The following is a 22,168-nucleotide window of genomic DNA, read 5'->3' as shown; positions in this document are numbered from 1 at the left end:
CTCTCGGTACACCTGGCATGTCAGAAGGCTTCCATGCAAAGATGTCCCGATTCTCACGGATGAACTCGATGAGCGCGCTTTCCTATTTTGGATCCAAGTTAGCGCTGATGCTAAACTGCTTGGACGAATCGCCAGGCACGAAGTCAACAAGCTTAGTCTCATCAGCTGATTTAAAATTAAGGGTCGGATCATGCTCTGTAGTTGGTTTCTTCAATGAAGTCATATCTGCCGGATCAACATTGTCCTTGTAAAACTTCAACTCTTCTGTTGCACAAACTGACTCAGCATAAGCCACATCACCTTCTTCACACTCCAAAGCAATCTAACGGCTCCCATGCACGGTTATAGTCACTACAAAAAAATACACTTCCGTGATGATACGTGTTTGTCACAGTAGGTCGCGTTTTTTGTCATGCATGTACATCCATGACAAATTTATGACAGAATCAAGATAGTCATACTTGTGCTGTCGTAGAAGTGTTCCATGACGTTACCAAAATTATCATCACGGAAGTGTCCACTTCCATGACGATAAATCGTGCGTCACAGAAGTGCTTTCGTCAAGGGTGACCGACACGTGGCATCCACCGTAACGGAACGCCGTTAAGCTATCGGTCGGGTTTTGGATCCGATAACCCGTTAACAGCCCCGACCAATGGGGATTTTCCACGTGTAAAATCATCATTGGCTGGAGGAGACACGTGTCAGGTCCGCGTTGGCACAGGTGTCACTCATCCAATGGGCGAGACGTGCCTATGATATGTTGACACGTGGACCGGCCCATTAAGTTATATGGGCCGACCCAACTAAAGGCCCACAAGATTTTGTGGACCATAATGGGCCGGCCCAGCTAAAGGCCCACGAGATTTTGCGGACCATAATGGGCTGGCCCAGCTAAAGGCCCACAAGATTTTGGGGGCCATAATGGGCCGGCCCAGGTAAAGGCCCACAAGATTTTTGTGTGCCATAATGGGCCGGCCCAGGTAAAGGCCCACAAGATTCTTGCGGATCATAATGGGCCGGCCCAGCTAAAGGCCCACGAGATTTCGCCGACATTAATGGGCCGGCCCAGCTGTAGGCCCATAAGATTTTGAGGACCCTAGTAGGCTGGCCCATTAACTGGCTGCCATGTTTTGGGCCAAATGCCGGCCCATATTTGATCCGGTCCATTAATGGCCTGCCACGCTCCGGGCCTAATAGTGGCCCATATGAGATCCGGCCTGTTAAAAGCCTACCACGTTCTGGGCAAAATTAACGGCCCAGATCAGGTCCGGCCCTTTAAGAGGCTTTGGGCTCAATTATGGCCCATATCAGATTTGGCCCGTCAACTGGACACTATGCTTTTGGGCCCACTTGCTAAAGGCCCACTTAGTAATTCGGCCTGATATTAGTTTTGGCCTGTTAAAGGCCCGTTTAACATTTCGGCCCTATATTAATTTCGGCCTGTTAAAAGCCCGTCATATTGTTGGGCCTAACTACGGCCCAGTTTGCATCTGGCCTGCTCGCAACCGATATCTGATTGGGCCAAACAAGGACCGAGACAATTTTGGCCTGTTAAAAGCCCGTGATTTGATTCGCGCAATCATGGGACGGGGTTCATTTCGGGCTACTACCGGCCTGTGAGCTGTTCGGCACGTTTCAGGCCCAACCTACATCGTGATTGCATGACGGCCCGATTATGTACCGTAATTTTACAGTTTGGCCGGTTTACTGCGAAGACAGGATATATATACAGTAAAATAACTGCAGCATCGTGAATAAGAAAATACCTAGACTATACAATAAAGAAATTACGGCATATTACATCCACTTGGCATCAAAGTTCGCCATTATGATAATAAAGCACAAGCAGACAGCAGATTACATACACTGGGCATCAAAGATCGCCACCAGTGCAAATAAACACGCCGACAAAATAATATACAAAACTGGCAGCACTTCAATAGAGTTCAAGAAAGGTTAGCCCTGCTGGGGAGCTGCAGCGCAAGAAGCTGAGCAAGATGATGAGACTGCGCTTGTTCAACACTTATATCTTCCTCACTCTAAAAGATAAAGAAGCAGACAGATGATAGGTTTTGCACATAAAAGTATCAGTGCTGACAGTTCATCACATTTCTTACTGACGAATAAAGTGACACAGTTTAAAATTGCATTAACACAATATGGTATTGTTCAGGTCAAGACATGGCAGGAAATGACATTGTGAAGGAGTTGGCAGCTCACGACACCACTGGATTACAGATCAAGAACTCATAAGTATCAATGGTTTGTGTGCTGTCAATTTATACCATTTCAGATTGGCAAATAAAGAGACGGTTTAAATAATAGTAGAATGATCTGACATTGTTCATAGTTAAGACATTGTAGAATATGACATTGTGCTGTAGTGGGTAGGTTCACCACACCACTGGATTACGGATGAAGAACAGAAGCATACATGTAGTGCAAAAGAAGATCACTTGCTCTGTATAGTTTAATTTAGATGGTATGAAGAAGGAACTTGGTTGTACAATTGAAAACTTAAATTGAGAAAGGACAAACTTTTGTTTATGGACTACATAATAAACTTTAAACAAGCAATTTGATGCAAACACCAAAAATAAAAATCTGTTGCAGTCATGCCTAACCAAATATATACAACAAAGTTTGAAGGCTTCAGATGGACAAACTTACATTATTGGTGAAGACAGGCTCTATAAAGGCCTTGTGCATGCTGATGGGGGGGCAATTCAAGAAGTTTACCATAGAATTTTCTTGAAAAGCATTGACTTTATTCTACATTTTGTTAAGAGTAAATATAGATGTGATAATATACGAAAAAATGAAGAATATTTAAGATAAGATGAAGAGTGATGCTACATAACCAAGTAGCTATAAATGTAAGTGCAGCGATACAGGCAAAAGGTACAGCCAAGAGCAATACACAGCTAAACTTCTTCAGTACCAACCTTATGGTAAGAGTAAATATAGATCTGATGTGTAGAAAATGGAGGGCAAAGGAAAATAAGCTGCAGAGTGATGGTACATGAACAACTACCTGTCATTATAAGTACACTGATAAATGATAGCATGTACTTACAAAAACAATGAAGAGCTAAAAAAATTGGCATTGGATATATTCTACACTAATGTAACCATTCATACAGATCAGATAATTTGGAGCGAACAATTGATAAGCAAGCTATCATGCATACTGCTGTCACATAATGAACCAGGTATGTATGCAAGTACAGTGATACAGGACAACAGGTACTAACAAGAGCAAAGCAGCGGGTGGCATATTTGCGATATCCTGTCGTTCTTGTCAAACCGGAATTCTTCTTCGAGCAGATTTCCTGCAAAAAAGATCCGTAAGGCACATGCGGAAAAGTAGAAGTTCAAATTGTCATGTGATTTCATAGACAGTACCTCATCCTGGGAATGAGACCGGTGCATAATAAGGTTTTTCCATTCAATGTCTTCTAAATTTAGCACAGGAGACTTCACCGGAAATTCGTTTATAGACTTGCCATCAAAGTGTGATTTCCTCAGGTAACACCGATACTGCTGCAATGCTTCCTTGAAAAGCACAAGCAAGCTTTCCTCGTCATGACTATCCAGATTGACCCTCGCCTAGTTACAACAATGTAATGTAAATCATTGATGTGTTCAATTAGCAGAAAACAGGAAAATAATAACCATGAATAATAGCACTTACACGTAAGTTGGACAAGAAGATGTGAAAATGGTGTTTGTCTTCACAATAATCTTCCCATGATGGGAATATATGCACGTAGTCCCTAACAACATTGAAAGCATTGTCTTTTAAACTGGGAATAAATGGAATGGGGTTCCAATCTGCAAGAATTGGCCGTCTCTGCAGTTGGGATAGGTCTTCGGCCGGTGGACTTGCTGTACTTTTTGCTGGAGTGGGATTTTTCTATGGTACAGCTGGTGCTATGGCAAATGAAATCGGTATACCTTTTGCTGGAGTGCAGGTCCTGTGTGGTGGGGCTAGTGGTGTCGCCAGTGAAGTATGGGTACAGTCTGCTGGAGTCGGTCCTACGTTTTGTGTCACTGGTTGTACAACCAATATAAGTGGGGTGTTGTCTGATTTCTCCGGCACCACCACGTTTTTCAAGGACTTTGCTGCTGCTCCTTCAGGTTCAGCAATCACCCTCTTCCTTTTTTATGTCTGATGCACAAGAATAGCATTTGAGTGGAAAAACATGGTATGATGACAGATGGAATATGTATTGATAATGGATGGGCATGGCATCTCGACATATATGATGAGTAAACTAAGCAGATGGCAGTGCAACAAAGTAGAAGAAATGCAAGACGACATACGCAAGATACCCGCAATCAATAAAACATTGCCAAATTAGAACAGGCACCTTGATGGGTGAACAGGACAGGCCATCTGCCTTTGACTCCTCGAGGTTAGAATAGTCATTAGGATCATATTCTGAACAAGAATCAACAGGTGGGGAGCGTATGAGTTTCATTGCATCCAGAATGGCACTCAATGCCTTGGTGCCAATTTTTTAAGTCATTGCAGTGTTTAGCTTCAAGAGTGGACTGCTGCCAGTGCGACACAAAGCAGCTACACAGATCATAGTGTAGATATAACGGGAAAACCTTAAGCATCAGAGTAAAATCAGCAAAGTGGAACTTGCTGGAATATATGTGCTAGTATTGCCGGTACGGCTAGAAAGGCTTCGGATACCAGCTCTCTTCCAGTGAAGGTGCGGTACTGTTAATATCAGTGTAACTCTCAAAGGCGACACATCTCCCCGCATTTCCTTGCTATTCTTATAGGATTCAAGTGGGCAGGCCACTACAAATCCTATTCCTATGTTTACAAGATCCTACGAATCAAAGAGGCTCAAAGTGTCCATCACAGCCGACCGTACAGACCTCTACACTGCAAATGTCCCTGCTCATCTTCAGTACAAGGAACATATTGTACTACTATCATACTCCCTCCGTTCCAAAATATAAGTCTTGGTAGAGATTTCCACTATGGATCACATACAGATGTATCCAGATACATTTTAGAGTGTAGATTCACTCATTTTGCTCCATATGTAGTCCATGGTGGAATCTATACAAAGACTTGTATTTAGGAATGGAGAGAGTACATATTAAAGAAGAACGGAAGAGGAACATGGTAAAGAAGAGAAAGCAGATTTTGGATAATAAAATGTTGGTTGCGCAGTGCCCACACATGATGAACCAGAGCGCATTAAGAATGCAACTCCCAGCTGTCTCTCGACCATTTCAGGCGGTTGGATGAAGATCCTACGTCTCCTAACCCTTCTTCTTCCTTGTCTCTGATTCTTCCCATACAGAACACCGCACGGGCCGCCGGCCGGACCACTGGCCCCCACCGCCTGTGTTCCTCCACCACCCCCACCCCCCACCCTCGCCCCAACCCCCACCCGCGTCAAGTTTTCTTCGTTCGGCGAGGCCCCACAACCACCCGAGCCCCTTCGATCGCACCGGCGAACTCCGACGAGCTCTGAAAAATCGACTGACCCAATTTTGAAATTTAGTCTACTGTGATTTAACTAGTGTGGAATATAAAAGGGGAAAACTAAAAGCATTGGGAGTATAGTGTTGAGCGTGCCATGGCGGATCTGAAGGTGCAAACTGAACAAAGGCAACTTCGCAACCAAGACAAGAAATCAGAGTAAAGCAGTGGCGATCTATTTTCTTGTTGCGATAAATAAGTTGAGCAGATACGAAAGAGTACCGCCTCTGTTGCGGCGCCGTGTACGCATCTGCTGAGAATTTGACGGTGCTGCGGTAGCGATGGCTGTCAGCGGCGTGGAAGCAGATCTAGGAGGGTAGACGGTGGCGGCGGGGCGCGGTGGACGAGATGGTCGTAGGAGCGGCGCTGGCAAGGTGGACGACGGCGGGGATGAAGCGAGAGGACGGGATGCAAGGATCCCGGTCCGAAGCCGTGGATGAGAGAGGTCGATCTCTTGTAATGGACGGCGGCGTTGGGGTATCAGCTCCGGCATGGTGGAGGAGGACGGCGGTGGATGGGGTGGCGGACGGCGGCGGACGGAGGAGGGTTGGGTGGAGAGGGTGTTTTGGCGCCCACAGAGTACGAATGGGGAAAAGGGAGGTAGAGAGGAAGGGGGGAACCATGTATTCAGGGCGCGCTTGTCTCAAATGCAAGGAAATGTACAAACTTAGCCCCCGTTTCAAATTTCTACTACATCACAGCAACATTAGTCGGTTGGGGATAGGACGATAATCTCGCATACACCGAATATTTGCCGACGAGAGTTTGTTTTTGGCGCCCACCGTGTATGAATATCAATCGGGGAGGGAGTCGATTTCGGCCGAGGACACATTGTGTTTTGGCGCCCACCGTGTATGAATCCGGGTGAGGGGCGGTTACGTCATGTTTGGGTGAAATTACAAACCTACCCAGCAGAAAGGCTTTGCGTGGCAGGGATAGGCAGTAGTGATTTTCATCTCGCAGATTTTGGTTTCGGGCGGTTACTGCGACTTTCCCCGCTTCATTCAAATTTTGTAGAGTGCACGTTTACCGTGCCAACTCAATTCGAATCCCGTTTGTATTCTATTTTTTTCGGGCGGGATCCATTTTCAATTGGAATTACATTCTATATACATCATTTTTTATATATACTTTCAAAAGCACAACACCATTTATACATAAATATGGTTTACAAATGGCATGATCTCAGATTCATAAGGTTGTATCCATCAATTTGGATTTTCAAATATTTGAAACCACTTTATGTTGAAATCCAATGTATGCATTCCTCGCTAACTGTCTCCAATTAATGTGTGTTTCATGCGGGTTTTTTTTACTTCTCAAACATGTATGTGTTTCACACACGCAACATATAGTGTAATCCCGTTTAGACATTAATTGCATATAAACCATGCATTGTTTGTAATTGAAGAATCTATGGATCACCAATATTGATAAACTATATAACATTACACGTGTGCCAAAATTCAAATGAATATGCATGTTTGATACACCAATTTGCGTTATGATATTATCGATGTCGTGATATCCAGTTTAAATATTTGAATCCCCTTTAGTCCAGATATTCGTCTCATATAGCTATCACTCATGCTTATATAGGACTATCTCTCTGGACCTATACGCGTTCATCGTCTCTCAGGTATCTCTCGTGCTACCTGTATGTCGACAATGATCTTTTATCTTCGTAACACACTGACGGTACTCTCTCCCTCGACCTTCATCACTCTATCTCTCTCTAAGTATATCTCGCTCCCTGCTATGTGTCTCTAACTATGATTCTCCATGTGGAATCTCTTTCTCTCACACAAACACAAAACTTTGTCTCCCGGGGTCTCATTTCTCTCTACTATTCCAATGTGTGCCACTGGCACACCCCTCATACAGAGATGTCTTTCGCTCCTTAGATATGAGAACCTACGACTCTTCCTCTTCAATATCTCTTTCTCACACACAAACACAAACTCTGTCTCCCAGGGTCTCATATTTCTCCATTGTTCTCTTGTATGTCGCTCACACACACCCTCTCTCCCTAGAGATATCTTGCGTTCCCCTCGTATGTCTCTCTAGCTATCACTCTCATTGTGAAATATCTTTCTCTCTCGCAGACACAAAACTCCGTCTCTCTAGATCTCATTTCTCTCTGATATCTGTTTGTATGTGACTCACATGCACCCTCTCTCTATCTCTCTCACACCCACACACATAACCCAGCCTTCTGATCCACTCGACTCCTATCTCTAACGCACACTAGCTAGCATTTTTATCTTTCTATTTACCTGTTTCTCCATCAACCTTCTTTCTCGCCCTCACTCTTGATTCCTATCATGCACACTACATATGTTTGTCTCTACATGCAGTCAAGTGCCCTCTCACACACATATATAACTTCACCCTTTGAACCATCCGACGGTCATCTCCAACACCCAAACTAGCGGATGTCCCTCTAGCTAGCATCTCCATCTCTGTATCTATCTGTAGTTTCTCCGTCAACATTTCTTTCTCGCACGGAGTCCTCCTTCCTATCACCCACACTATATATGTCTCTCCATACATATGCATTTATAGGTTGGTCTCTTTTGCACAATCGTTGCGCCTCACTCCCTCTGCTTGCCATAGATGCATGCTCCAGCCCACATCACTATCTCTTAAAGACAAAAACACATGCTCAATTGTCGGGCCTTCTTCCCTGCATTCTCACATGCATGCATATAGTCATATCGATCCGTCTCTCCCATGTCGTTGATCTTATGACTTATGTCTTCTTTCTTTTATCTCGATCATGCGCGCGCACACACACACACATCCCACGTATACATGTATACCTCTCACACATGCACGTTCAAGGTCTCTATGTCTCCATACGTTTAATTACCATCAATCCTAACGCCACATCGCATTGTTCTCCTCTTTTGTGCACATAACTTCCGCCTGGATGGGTAAAACACACTCTCACACTTAACAATCTCCTTCTAGCTACCCCCCCCCCGCCTCTCACTCTTCCCCTATATCCCCGAAACCAATAAGACCATCCCTTTGTTTAATTCTCGCCTACATGCACCATCGATATATAGTAGTCTTCCTCGGTGTCTCTCGAACAAACACGTTCTCTGGATGTCAACTCCTCTCACGCGCACACACCTTCTCTTCCCTCTCTACGGGCATTTTCTCTCTGGCACCCCATCGTTGGTGGCCTCTGCCATACACATCACCTCTCTATGATGAAGCCATGCACACTTAAATTACATCCTCCACAGAGGACCCCGTGACACACACACACACGCGCGCGCGCGCGCGCACGCACGCACCCCCCCACACACACATGCAAACTAAGACTCCATCTCTCTCTCACACACACACACACACAAACACGCACACACGCACACGCACGCACGCACACCCCCCCCCACACACACTAAGACTCCATCTCTCTCTCTCTCACACACACACACAAACTAAGACTCCATCTCTCTCTCCTCTCTCTCTCTCTCACACACACACCCCACACACACACTAAGACTCCATCTCACACACACATGCTCTAGGCAGAGCATTGGTTCCTACCACCCTTCATCCAACCTTACCCGTATGATAAACAATCACCTTTATTTACTTGCATAACATGGACAAATTCCACTTTACTTTAGTAGTCAGCAAACTTATCATCTGTACCCTTATAAAAAACGAGTTAGTGGTGATGGTGTGCCTGCCATCTTGTAATACAGACCGTATGATCCCACGTATATATGTATACCTCTCACACATACACGTTCAAGGTCTCTATGTCTCCATACGTAGTTAATTACCCTCAATCCTAACGCCACATCGAATCATTCTCCTCTATTGTGCACATAACTTCCGGCTGGATGGTTAAAACACACACTCACACTTAACAATCTCCTTCTAGCTACCCCCCCCCCCCCCCCGCCTCTCACTCTTCCCCTATATCCTCGAAACCAATAAGACCATCCCTTTGTTTAATTTCCGCCTACATGCACCATCGATATATAGTAGTCTTCCTCGGTGTCTCTCGAACAAACACGTTCTCTCGATGTCGACTCCTCTCACGCGCACACACCTTCTCTTCCCTCTCTATGGGCATTTTCTCTCTCGCACCCCATCGTTGGTGGCCTCTGCCATACACATCACCTCTCTATGATGAAGCCATGCACACTTAAATTACATCCGCCACAGAGGACCCCGCGACACACACACACACACACTAAGACTCCATCTCACACACACACACACACACACGCACGCACGCACGCACGCACACCCCCCCCCACACACACACTAAGACTCCATCTCTCTCTCACACACACACATATACAGACACAAACTAAGACTCCATCTCTCTCTCTCCTCTCTCTCTCCCTCTCTCTCTCTCTCACACACACACACCCCACGCACACACTAAGACTCCATCTAACAGACACATGCTCTAGGTGGAGCATTTGTTCCTACCACCCTTCATCCAACCTTACCCGTATGATAAACAATCACCTTTATTTACTTGCATAACATGGACAAATTCCACTTTACTTTAGTAGTCAACAAACTTATCATATGTACCCTTATAAAAAAACGAGTTAGTGGTGATGGTGTGCCTGCCATCTTGTAATACAGACCGTATGATCTATATCTGAGGATAGAAAGCAAACTATGATAATTTTACAAAATATACCCGCACCTCTCTCCACATCATTATCTCCCGCAACCTCACTGCTCAACAATTAAAAAAGGAATAAGTCTCTGGAACAATCTAGCATGCATGGTGGCCGCTGCCGCCTGACGGCGCCGTCCATCCCCATGCCTCCGCCCATTCCGACCACCAGTCACCACCACGCTCCACTCCTCCTCGCCTTATCTCTCATCTTTCATTTTTTCGATGACATTCTCGAGATACCAGTTTTCCAATAAAATTATCGAGATATCATTAGTTTTTACACATGGGATTACTCCTGCATGGGTCAATCACAACAGATGTTCTGTAAAAAAATGCATATTGATGTTCCGTGCAATGCACGAGAATCTTGCTTGTAATTATATAACGCAAATCACGAGCAGGAAGTGACATTTTTCTGACACAACCACGTTAACATGGCCACGTAAATCACTAGCTAAAGTAAATACCATTATACTTATATCCCGATGCAAAAGGTTGAGTACATGTCCGAAGAGTAGAGTCGCACACACGCACTCTGTCTCTCAGAATCTCTCACACACACACCAGTTACGTGACGCCCACTTAAGCAGACACGTATGTTACAATTTGTGCAACCACGGGTACACGTGATGCTGCGCATTTATTTAAGCCGGAAGGCGAACCCAAACAGTAGCTGCATTCATTTCCCTCCCGCCGCCTCTTCTCTGGTCGCCGTCGCTCGGTAGCCATGGGCCGGCCGAAGGTAACAACATACGCCATACTCCCGCCGGAGCGGCGCTTTAATATGGAAATTTTAGTGGTCATGCATGCATCTTTTTGTGCTAGCACTCCTATATAAGGGTTGACCGGTCGCTTCCCGCGGACGTGTGCGGGCGGTGGAAGAGGAAGGAGAAGGGAAGCGGGCTGTGGAGTAACGTTTTTTACCACAATTTCTTAGGAACTGAGTGCAATAATTGAGTAGTTTTGCAAACTACCAGTACTACACCTAAAACGGTTCAAAACCTATATTCCCTTGCCAGCGCGCGCTTCCCGCGTGAAACGGTCAGCGTCGCCCTGGAGCGTCAGTGCCGCATTAATGCCCGGCCAGAGCGGAGGCGACCTCTCACTGGCGCCGGCTTTGAAGTGGCGCGACGGCCGAGAGAGCGCCGCTTCCCGGTGCACGCGACTGCTCCCCGTCGAGACTGGCCATAGGCCCTGTTTGGATCCATGGGTTAGAGTTAGTTTGAGCTAGCTGGGGCTCAAATAGCCCTAAAGTATCCAAGCATGAGGGTTTAAATTGGAGCAAGTTGCACCGAACCCACCAAAAAAAACTATCCCACCCAAGAGGTGCTAACTGGAGATAGTTCTCATTAGGACCACTAAAAAATCACTTTTCTCTCTCCATGAAGTGCATTTATTTAAAATCTAACCCTGTCACCCAAACACCTCTTTGGCTACAGTTAGTTCAGGGTTAGTCATGAGTTAGTCTAACCTCTAGCTAAGTTAGAGTATCAAACAGGAGCAGTATAGGACATGCAAGTTGCTCAAAGCATACAGGCAAATTCGTACTTAAAAGGATTTTTTTTCTTTTTGAAAAGGAACGTGAAAGGAATTTTTTTAGAATGCTCTTGGCATGTCGCTAACATGTGATAGTTAACCGACCTCAATAGACGGCAGAAACGCCAGCCCGCCGCACTTTGATAGAGACGAGGAGGGAGAAGCTGTAACGCCCCGAGACCGTCGCTTCAGAAGACTTCCTTTTTTTCGTGATCACCGCGTGTCTCTTTTGGTGCTTGCTCTTTTATTTTTGCATTGCATCATGTCATCATGCCATCATGTCATTAATCTTTGCATAAAACTCATCTAAATAAAACTGTATGGATCTTCGGTCCATTTAAATCGAGGGATATTCACAATGGTGATTTCTCTTTATAACATACCCTCCCAATATAAGGGAGCTATAACAAAATATTCCATTTATTGGAGGCCCTCGAAACAAACTTGCATTTGAAATCTCTCTCGTTTTCAAATATTCTATGTCTTGATCTTTCTCCAAATACTTAAATTCCAGTTGTGGCACTTTGAAATATGTCAAAGTAGCTCAATGCCAGTTTTCAACTCAACTTGTATTTATTTTGCCCTCCAAAGAGATATTTTCTTCTATCTCTTTTCTGTAAATAGAGAAGGATTTTCCCCTTCTTTTCTTTTAATCCAGCCTGCTAGGTCTCCTGGCCTTTCCCCCTCCACCGAAATGGCCCAAGGCCCACCTAAGCCTAACCCTAGCCGCCAGGGACCGAGCCCATCATCTCCTCTCGCTCTCTCCTCTTGATCCCTCCAGCGCCGCCAAAGGGGAGGAGCCCCTCGTACTAGTGCCCGATCCCCTCGCGACCTCCTCCTCGCTGCCCTTGGTGCCGCGCCACCGGACCTCCCCGTCGCCCTCGTCAACGATCAGCGCCGCGGCCTCCTCCCGAGCGCCCCTCCTTCCAGCAAGCGCGCCAGCCGGCGTCGACCACCACCACCAGGAGCTCCGCCGCCCCTCTGCTCCTGCTTCCTCTCCTGCGCCTCCGCCGGCCTGGTCCGCCTCGCCGCTGCCTCCGCCGGCCTCCCTCCGTCTCGTCCCCGCCGCCAAGTCCTTCGCCACCCTTCTGCACATCACCGCCTGCCCGCCATGGCCTCCTGCCATGGACCAGAGGAGCTGCGCCCCGCTCCTCCCTCGACCGCGCTAGTCACCGCAGCCGTGATGGCTGCCGCCCCGTGGCCGCTCCATGCCTCACCGTCCCCTGTGTGTTCCGTCGCCTCGCACCCATCGGCTGGCCAGCTGCGGGCCAGCGCCACCGCCCATCGACCTCCTCTGCCATGGCCTTCTCCTCGTCCGCGCCGACAGATGCCAGCAGCGCCGGCCGCTGTCGTCCTGTTCGTATTCCAGCGAGGCGAGGCACCGAGCTCCGCCGCAAGTCCCTCTGCTGCTCTGCGTCGCGCCGCTGCTCTGCTTCACGGAGAACCTCGACGAGAGCCTCGCTCGCGCCCCCTTTGTCCCGTCGCCAAGACCCGTAAGCGGACTGTCAAGCATCGCCTCCGGGGTTTTGCGTCAAGTACCCCACCGGCAAGACCGACACCCGTACCTGTACACCGGCGCTGTGGTTTCGTCAAGTCCTTCGACGACCGACGCTTAGTACCACTACGTTTTCCATGTACATCTACACCAAGACCGGACCGACAAGTACCCCGACAACGTGTGTACCTCTACCGTCGATCCCGTGGACGTCAAGTCCCTCTTCGAGACGTATAACACTACTTCCCTCGACGAACTCGACCCGTTCCAAAAAGGCACGCTTCGAAGGTATATTGACGAGTCGACGCCCGTGAACGAATGTATGAGTGTTTTATGAGATGCCCGTGGTTGCACCATTTCCGTTGTCGTTGCCGTGGCACCTTTTCCGTTGTCGTTGCCGTGGCACCATTTCCGTTGTCGTTGCCGTGGCACCCCTTTCGTTCCGCCATGGTGGCCAAATGCTTCATAACATGCTCTTGTCCACATTTTCATAAAATTTCTTAAACCTCGCATATGTCATCCGCATCATGATAACAACATTTAAAATGTAAATAATTGATGTTTGCATTAAAATTGCTAGATGACATGAGGATTTTCCGGTATTGTCGTTTGTTATTTCCGGCCTCATTCAAACTTGCCTTCATAGATAGTTTCCATATGCTTCACCTCTTGCCATGGTTAAAAACATTTAATATTGTTGTGTCCATAAACGAGAGAGAACTAAATAATTGATGTGGTGTTTCGTCAATATGCAACTCGTTGCATATTGAACTCCACTTAATTTGTAGTATTGTTTGTTGCACTTTGCCATGCATATTCAAACCGGACATGCATCATACTTGTTTGTGCATCATGCCATGTGTATGTGGTGGTTGTTTACTATGTTGTTTGTCTCTTTCCGGGTTGCTTCTCTCGATAGCTTCGGTCTCGTTCCGGAGTTGTGAGGATTCGTTCGACTACATCCGTTTGTCTTCTTCACGGACTCGTTCTTCTTCTTTGCGGGATCTCAGGCAAGATGACCATACCCTCGAAATCACTTCTATCTTTGCTTGCTAGCCATTCGCTCTATTCTTATGCCGCGCTACCTACCTCTTGCTATTTCATGCCTCCCTTATTGCCATGTCAGCCCCTAACCTTTTCACCCTTCCTAGCAAACCGTTGTTTGGCTATGTTACCGCTTTTGCTCAGCCCCTTCTTATAGCGTTGCTAGTTGCAGGTGAAGTTGAAGATTGCTCCATGTTGGATTATGTTTATGTTGGGATATCACAATATCTCTTATATTATTAATGCATCTATATATTTGGTAAAGGGTGGAAGGCTCGGCCTTATGCCTGGTGTTTTGTTCCACTCTTGCCGCCCTAGTTTCCGTCATACCGGTGTTATGTTCTTTGATTTTGCGTTCCTTGCGCGGTTGGGTGATTTATGGGACCCCCTTGACAGTTCGCTTTGAATAAAACTCCTCCAGCAAGGCCCAACCTTGGTTTTACCATTTGCCTACCTAAGCCTTTTTCCCTTGGGTTCTGCAGACTCAAGGGTCATCTTTATTTTAAACCCCCGGGCCAGTGCTCCTCTGAGTGTTGGTCCAACCTGTCAGTCGCCGGTGGCCACCAGGGGCAACTCTGGGCTGGCCTACCGGAAGCTTGGACAATCCGGTGTGCCCTGAGAACGAGATATGTGCAGCTCCTATCGGGATTTGTCGGCACATTCGGGCGGCTTTGCTGGTCTTGTTTTACCATTGTCGAAATGTCTTGTAAACCAGGATTCCGAGACTGATCGGGTCTTCCTGGGAGAAGGTTTATCCTTCGTTGACCGTGAGAGCTTATGATGGGCTAAGTTGGGACACCCCTGCAGGGTATAAACTTTTGAGAGCCGTGCCCGCGGTTATGTGGCAGATGGGAATTTGTTAATATCCGGTTGTAGAGAACTTGACACTTGACCTTAATTAAAACGCATCAACCGCGTGTGTAGCCGTGATGGTCTCTTCTCGGCGGAGTCCGGGAAGTGAACACGGTTCTTGTGTTATGTTTGACGTAAGTAGGAGTTCAGGATCACTTCTTGATCATTGCTAGTTCACGACCGTTCCGTTGCTTCTTTTCTCGCTCTCTTCTGCGTATGTTAGCCACTATATATGCTTAGTGCTTGCTGCAGCTCCACCTCATTACCTCATCTTTCCTATAAGCTTAAATAGTCTTGATCTCGCGGGTGTGAGATTGCTGAGTCCTCGTGACTCACAGATACTTCCAAAACAGTTGCAGGTGCCGATGAGACCAGTGCAGGTGACGCAACTGAGCTCAAGTGGGACCTCGATGAAGATCTTGTTCGTTGTGTTGTTTTCTTTTCATTTTGATCAGCAGTGGAGCCCAGTTGGGACGATCGGGGATCTAGCAGTTGGGTTGTCTTCTTTTATTTTGGTTCCGTAGTCGGACCTATGTGTGTACTCTGATTGATGTATGACTTATTTATGTATTGTGTGAAGTGGCGATTGTAAGCCAACTCTTTATCCCTTTCTTGTTCATTACATGGGATTGTGTGAAGATGACCCTTCTTGCGACAAAACCACAATGCGGTTATGCCTCTAAGTCGTGCCTCGACACATGGGAGATATAGCCGCATCGTGGGCGTTACAGAAGCGATACAGGCTGCTGGATTACTAGAGATAGGTGTCGCACGGAAGCCAAGAAATATGGTGATAGCGTGGGTTAGCCATGTACTAGTATGATGTAACTACACTGGGCTGCCGTGTTTCGTACTCTTCCAGTCCACTATGGAGATGATTGGTTAATTTTATATCGCTGAATAACATTAAATATTATGAGTGCAGACGCTCCACCACGAGGTTCCTTGCTCCTTCTCGGTCATCCGGAATCTATGTTCTTCCACTCTAATTTTTTTACGTGAGCTTTGTTCATCCTTTTGCCAACACGCGAGACATCTAGCATCAAGGTGCACGTGTTATGCAAGGATCGTTCAATCTATATGAAGAACACATGGGACTGGAACTACGAGACGGACATGTACCCAGGAGTGGACGTACGAACCTGAGTAATGTAGCACAATAAGTGAAGTAGAAAGGCACAAATTGTTGGAAATATGCCCTAGAGGCAATAATAAATTGGTTATTATTATATTTCCTTGTTCACGATAATCGTTTATTATCCATGCTAGAATTGTATTGATAGGAAACTCAGATACATGTGTGGATACATAGACAACACCATGTCCCTAGTAAGCCTCTAGTTGACTAGCTCGTTGATCAATGGATGGTTACGGTTTCCTGACCATGGACATTGGATGTCATTGATAACGGGATCACATCATTAGGAGAATGATGTGATGGACAAGACCCAATCCTAAGCCTAGCACAAGATCGTGTAGTTCGTTTGCTCAGAGCTTTTCTAATGTCAAGTATCAGTTCCTTAGACCATGAGATTGTGCAACTCCCGGATACCGTAGGAATGCTTTGGGTGTACCAAACGTCACAACGTAACTGGGTGGCTATAAAGGTGCACTACAGGTATCTCCGAAAGTGTCTGTTGGGTTGGCACGAATCGAGACTGGGATTTGTCACTCCGTGTAAACGGAGAGGTATCTCTGGGCCCACTCGGTAGGACATCATCATAATGTGCACAATGTGACCAAGGAGTTGATCACGGGATGATGTGAGTTACGGAACGAGTAAAGAGACTTGCCGGTAACGAGATTGAACAAGGTATAGGGATACCGACGATCGAATCTCGGGCAAGTAACATACCGATGCACAAAGGGAATTGCATACGGGATTGATTGAATCCCCGACATCGTGGTTCATCCGATGAGATCATCGTGGAACATGTGGGAGCCAACATGGGTATCCAGATCCCGCTATTGTTTATTGACCGGAGAACGTCTCGGTCATGTCTGCATGGTTCCCGAACCCGTAGGGTCTACACGCTTAAGGTTCGATGACGCTAGGGTTATAGGGAAAGCATGTACGTGGTTACCGAATGTTGTTCGGAGTCCCGGATGAGATCCCGGACGTCACGAGGTGTTCCGGAATGGTCCGGAGGTAAAGATTTATATATGGGAAGTCCTGTTTTGGTCACCGGAAAAGTTTCGGGTGATATCGTTAATGTACCGGGACCACCGGGAGGGTCCCGGGGGTCCACCAAGTGGGGCCACCAGCCCCAGAAGGCTGCGTGGGCCAAGTGTGGGAGGGTACCAGCCCCAGGTGGGCTGGTGCGCCCCCCCCCCCCCCACCAAGGCCCAAGGCGCATGGGAGAGTGGGAGGGGGCAAACCCTAGTCCAGATGGGCCTTAAGGCCCACCCTAGTGGCGCCCCCCCCCCTCTCCTCCCCTTGGCCGCCCCCCTTGGATGGGATCTAGGGCTGGCCACCTCCTCTTGGGGTGGGAACCCTAGAGGGGGGCGCAGCCCCCTCCCCCCCTATATATAGTTGAGGTTTGGGCTGCCCAAGACACACGAGAATGTCTCTCTTTCGGCGCAGTCCTACCCCTCTCCCTCCTCCTCCTCTCCCGCGGTGCTTGGCGAAGCCCTGCGGGATTGCCACGCTCCTCCATCACCACCACACCATCGTGCTGCTGCTGGACGGAGTCTTCCCCAACCTCTCCCTCTCTCCTTGCTGGATCAAGGCGTGGGAGACGTCACCGGGCTGCACGTGTGTTGAACGCGGAGGCACCGTTCTTCGGTGCTTAGATCGGAATCAACCGCGATCTGAATCGCTACGAGTACGACTCCTTCATCCGCGTTCTTGCAATGCTTCCGCATCGCGATCTACAAGGGTATGTAGATGCACTCCCCTTCCCCTCGTTGCTAGGTTACTCCATAGATTGATCTTGGTGATGCATAGAAAATTTTGAATTTCTGCTACGTTCCCAACACAAATGGTATGAACATGCGTGGCATATAGGGTGTGTTTGGTTGCGTTCTCGTCTCAACATAGTGTTCCCTCTTCATGCATGCTCAACTCAACACCCCTCTTCATGCATGCTCTCTTCATGCATGCTTCTAGTGTATTTGTGCTAAACTAGTGTGGACTCATGCACCCTCCATACACTCTACCAAACACCCAAAAGTAGGTCGAGAAGGGAAGTCTTGGGCGGCATTTGTCTCTTACTACGTACTACCACTAAATCTTGTACGTGCAATGCACGGTGATGTTATGGAGTACGTGCCTAAGTACTCTACTACTACTATATTAGCTGGAGGCACATATTAACTTTTATATTTGTTTACGTGTATGCCCCGAGACCTTCCAACTAGACGTGTCTTTCTCTCCAGGTCGCACTTTGTATCGTTCATACCACTAAGTACTACTACGTGTGGTCTCCGACCCAGAAGTGGAAGAAGTGGAAGAAGTGGAGACGCTCTACCACGCTGTTTTTTTTACGCTGGGCTCTACCATGCTGCTCATGTCCCACTCCTTCCGCTGACGTGTGGGACATCCAGCACGTGCCGTGTTTGGTACCCTTCGTCGTAAGAGTTGAAACGCTAGCATTCATCAGAAATAAAAAATAATTATAAATTAGCAGTGATACTATTTTTTGCGAACCAATCAGCAGTGATACTATACCATGCGGTTTCCTTGCTCCTCGATATCGAAAAGAATACTTCCGTTCGCCAACATGTGGGACGTCGCCCATCCTGGTCCACTTGCCATGCACGCAGAACTCCATGGGAGGGTCACCCAGGTCGTCGCGCCGCAGTAACAATGACAAATGAGCCGTCAAATCACAGGCCCACTTCCCACTTTGAAGTTGCTCGGACAAAGGAACCATCATGACTTCGTTGAATTCCGCTTCTTGAAGGAAACTACTGTACCAGCAGTACTGCTAGCTACAGTAGTTACTCCAACAGAGGCCTCCTTTCGTTCTTAGGATAGGAATATGAAAATCATAGGAAGTGAGATGACATGCATCTCAATTCCTATAGAGAAAGAGATGCCATTTGAAGCTTAGGATAGGAATTTTTCCATTTAGTCTAGGCTAATGTAGTGGTAATTTGCTCTAAAAACTACAGTAGTAACTAGTAGTATTGGTACATGCTCGTACTCAGACACAGACACACACACTAACTACTAGTACTACTACTTCTCACATGCTGGCCAGACGCCGTCGTTCTCCTTCCCGGCTTTGTCGGCGACACCCCACCGTGCCTGGATCTCCGCCGACCTCTCCGCAGCAGCGCGTGCGTCCTTTTCTTTCTTGCGGCGGCGGGCCTCTCTTTTCTTGAGTGCTTTCTGACTTTTCCGCTCCCTCTGTGCGGCTTTGGCCGCCTCTTGCTCTACCGCCCATTCGGCCTTGGCATCTTCAAATTCCTCCCACATAGTTGTGAGGTCGCGAGCGGCGACGAACTCGGCACGGAGGGATGCCATCGCTTTCCTACCATTTTGTGTGCGGTCGTGGGCGGCGAGGAACTCGGCGCGGCGGGATGCCATCGCTGCCTTACCGGTTAGTGTGCAGCGCGGTGGCATGAACGACGCTTGGTGAGAGCTCTGGGGTGGAGTGGCCGGACAACCGTATAGTGCATTGGTTTGTCAAGAGCTCAAGGACAGAAGACGAAGCAAATTTGGATTCCCCTTCAATCCTGGTCATTTATTACCGAGTAAAATGCATTGGCGGTCATCGAACTTGTCTTGATAGCTCTCTTTGATCATTCTATACGAGATATGGTGATTATACGGTCACTGACTCAGCGTATAGCTCCGTATTTGTCTGGTTGACCAATCAAACAGTCCGCATGCGCCTCATCAGCTCGTGTTCTTTATCTATATACGCGGGCCTACCTGTCAATGTAGAAAGAAATACTGTAAAAACCAAAATTATGCGTATGTGGGGAATCAAACCACGGACTCGTCGCTGCAACGCACCCTCGTCAGCCAAATGAAAATGAAACACTTCGCGTCAGACACTCACGCTCACGCTGTCAAAGCATGCTAATGCATGCACGTCGCCCTCTAAATTAAAGTCCTACTCATGGCGCAACGCAAATGGCGAGCCCATCACCTGCGCGCCCTGGCGGTGCCTGGCATTACTGTTTAGATGTTTGATGGAGGCCTACGCAAATGCCGAGCATGTATTCACCTGGCTCAACACCAACGATCATACTCGGACCGCCTTGCTCATGTATATCGTCCATCACAACGACAATCTATAAAACAGCCTAAGCTAGAGAGGGTACTATGGTAGTATGGTATGGAGTATGTACTATCGTGAGCGACCGATCTTAGTGCAACTGCACACCGAAACCCCTTCCATCGCTAGCGCGCGCTTCCCGCCTGAGACGGTCACCGTCTCTCCAGAATGTCAATGCCGCATTCACTGGACTTAACTGCAGGTGCAATTGGTGTGTCACTGACATGTGGGCCAGATGCCCGTTGGGCCCACATGTCAGTAACCCAAACACATCTACAGTTAAGTCACTGAAGCAGCGTCCGCATTCACACCCGATGAACCTACTCCGGCGCCAGTTGTCCATCCGTCTGCCGCGGCTCATTGCAATTCGCCCGCTATATTAACTTGAGCCCTAGCTCCCAGCCATAGCCAAAGACCCACACTTATTCTCCTCCGATCCCTTCCTTCTGTCAGCACCACTTTAACCATGGCCTCCTGGCGCTCCGAAGCTCTCTTGGACCTACTGTCGCAGGAGCAGACGAGGGACATCAGCGGCTCCGCTCCGGGCGCGCTCCAAAGCTCTCTTCGACGTATTGTCGCAGGAGCAAACGAAGGAGATCGCCGGCACCCCCCCCCCCGGCCGCCCTTCGCCGCCACGACCATGAAGCCGGTGCGCGTGCGCGGGCGCAGCCGGCAGCGAGGAAGAGTAGTACACGGTAGGTCGCCGCCGCTCTGCTCCCGGGAAGGCCACCGCTACTCCACTCAGTCGACGCCAAGCTTGGTGGGGAAAACATCGGCGGCCGATTAGCCGCTTGACGGTGACGTGGAGGCGGAAATCTTCAGAACCTTGTGCTCCGGAGGAGGAGGTTATCGAGGCGGATGAGGAGGAGGCAAAGGCAATGGCTGGCTTTCTCGGGTTCATGGCCGGACATGGTGGTCGGGCGCCGGCGATCGTTTAGATTAGGTTTACAGTAGGTTTTAGTACGGTTTGGGTGAAATATGTAATGAATTTCATCCAGTTTGTAGGAAATTTTTTTGAAATGTAATGAATTTCATCTGGTTAATTTGAAACTTGCTTTGTTTGCATGAATTTCGTCCGGTTAGTTCATATAGTTGTCGAAAGGTATGCGGGCAGCATCGGATGGCATCCATCAGTGTCCTCGGACAGATGCCGGTGTAAATTTGTGGGCCACCGCTGGAGATGCCCTAACTATCATGCTATAATCGCTAACAATCCTCCATTATTTGGCAGGGAACAGTTATCCCGCGATCAAAATCAGAGCCGCGGTGTTTCGCACTCCTCCCGCGTAAGAGTGTAAACTCTTTCTTACATAAAAATGGAGCAAGTGGACGGCACTGTAGCACATCATATCACTCGAACTAGCCCGCCTAACGAGCGGGAAAGCACCGCCCTCGTCATTTTGTTCTGGATTTCTATGGATCGATCACGCGAAAATGTTACGCTTCATAAGTTCTAAAGGAAAAGGCGGCACACTTACGACTCGTACGCGTCGCAACCCCGACAGTCCGGCTGGCACGCCGCTCACCAGAGGGGACACGCGTTGTCTTGCAATTTCACTGACATGTGGGACCGTAATTGAATAAACCGTCGATAGCCGAAATCTAATCGCTCGGCGAGCGTCGGGTGAGAAGAGAGAAACGGGGGAGGGAGAAGAGATCGCCCGCCCGCCATGCACGGACTCCAAGAAATATATGGTGATAATGTGAGGTGGGCCATGCTGGAGTCCGGACCGCTTCCGGAGCCCGCTCTCACCGCCCTGGCCCCTCAAGACGCTAGCTGCCCGCCGCATGCATGCATAGCAAGTAGTACTCCTTATGTGGAGGAGAGA

The sequence above is a fragment of the Aegilops tauschii genome, chromosome 1 (assembly GCF_002575655.3).
Source record: "Aegilops tauschii subsp. strangulata cultivar AL8/78 chromosome 1, Aet v6.0, whole genome shotgun sequence".
In the NCBI taxonomy this organism is placed as follows: Eukaryota; Viridiplantae; Streptophyta; class Magnoliopsida; order Poales; family Poaceae; genus Aegilops; species Aegilops tauschii.
Note: the sequence above shows the minus strand (reverse complement) of the source record.